Here is a 2,322-nt window from a genome sequence, read left to right on the forward strand (position 1 = left end):
ACAATATTAAAAGTAGTACTACAGTTGTTTATGCAAGCTACTTAACCATTGAGACACAAGAAGGGAACAGCAGCATCAGTGAATGTATTTCTTTTTTTAAGTTTCATAAATTGCCCCTTTGTTTCTATGATATGTCGATAGACTGCAGATACTGTGTGTTCCGCTATTCACTTTCCTACAGCAGGACGAAACTGCTGGGACCCTTTCTAGAAGGTCATCATTTATGGAATAACCACAAATGTGATCAATCAAATCATTCCAATGGAGCAATAGCCGGTACAACCTCAACAGACTTTGGCTTTTGGAGCCAGATCGCTTTAGTGACAGACATAACCCTGGTGGGTCGGCAGCATCCTTCACTGCTCACTCTGCCATCTGCCACTGTGGAAACTTCATCATTAGAGGCAGAGTTGTTGCTGGACAAATTTGCAAATGGTTTTGAGGGCATTATTATTGCACAGAATGTTACCATCTGTAAGTAGGCAAATCTGAATTACAATGTATGTCTACCTAACTTTCTTTCTCTATGTATATCTTAATAGAAAATGTGCATGCATTAATCTCAAAATTGGAACATTTCAAAAAGAAACATTTCCTTTGTGTTATGGAACTATAGCTTTGCAAAGGACCTTGAGAGCTTAACTTCCTACTTTTAAACCCTTGTGCATTTAAACTATCACAGATCAAAGATTATCTATGTTATTTTGTCTGTCCTTCACAAAATATTTTTAATTATATGATTTAACTCACATTTTTATATTGCTTTATTATATTATTATCAAATATTCCCATTTACATATATGTGTATGTATGTTTTTAAAAAATATTTTAACTATACCTTTGAGATATCACAAGCTACCCTCTTGCAACTTTGAATGCCATGAAATAAATTATAAAGATGAGAAAGACAAATTAATAAAAACATTAAACCAGAAGTTTCAATTCATAAGCCAGGCTCTATTTTGTACATATGATATGTATAGAAATATATTATGTATATATACATATTTATATATATCATATATTTTAGGTCCTACTGCATAGGATTAAGATTAATATCATTGTAGTTATATAAGTATAATAATATAGTATTTTATATTATGTTGTTATATTATTATTATACTTTTTTCATTGTCATTGTACAGAGAAGGTAACCAAGGAACAGAAAGGCACACTCATGCTCAGGATCATATAGTTTGCAAGCTATAGATTAGAAATTTTGAACTCAGCCAATCTAGGTCTATAATCTGTGTTATTATACAATCTGAGTCTGAATGTCTAGAGTTTTAAAAGATATTCATAGATGATCTTTGGTAATGATGGAAGTGGAAGAAAGTATTCCATGAACACAGAAAGTAGAGAATGGCATTATAGAATTTTAAGTATCAAGTGTTAGTCTCAAATGTGCTGCCCAAATACACTCACTTTTCACTGTTGAATTTTAAAGACAGAGGGAAAATGTCAAATAAGAATCAAAGTAACTAATTTATTATAAATATAAGGTTAAGTTCCTAATACTTCCCCAGGATTTTTGCTTTGGAGAAAGAACTCAGTATTTTACTCTATCATATAATTGTTCTGGAGTTGTTATCCTGGTCATCAATTCTGAACAGTGAGATGCTTATCTATCTAGTCTCAAACAGAAGAATCTGAACAGAGAACAAGGATGTTAATCTGGCCTGAATGGACAGAGGCCAGGCACTGACAAATCAGGTGTGGAGCACAAGATTCTACTTTTAAGCCACAATAAACTTTTCCATTTGAAAACCTGGCCTAATGATTGTCTCATTCTCTGACAAATCACATGATCCCCTCTCTCTTGTGTGGGAAAAAGCTAGTAAAAAAGCATGGAGAGAGGATAGAGGCTTAGATGGATATTTCCTCATGCGAGGAATAATGGAAAACCATGAGCAGACATTCAAAAACTACCTCTTCAATTCTCACTATAGTCCATATTTGATATTAAAAAACATCTTAGCAAATTAAATGTTTGGAGATATCCTCTAGTAAAGGTAGATTAATAGAACTAGTGTATGAGTAACAGTAAAATTATATTAAACATGGTAAAATACTGTCAACTCCAAATTATCTGTGTCATTAAATCCTTCTGCTCATCAAAAGCTTTGAAACAGGGTATGGAAACATTTTGACAGTGAGAAAAAAAGGAACGAGTAACACTAATTTTTTTTTCATTCATCTTATAACAAAAACAAATAGCTTTGCTTAAAAATTTATGTTCATGGGGAAGATGCAGAGTGGGATGACCCTAGGTACACCTGGTCCCACAAATACCACTACATAATATTCACATCAGTGTAGATA

Source organism: Canis lupus, chromosome 33, assembly GCF_048164855.1.
Source record: "Canis lupus baileyi chromosome 33, mCanLup2.hap1, whole genome shotgun sequence".
NCBI classification, from domain to species: Eukaryota; Metazoa; Chordata; class Mammalia; order Carnivora; family Canidae; genus Canis; species Canis lupus.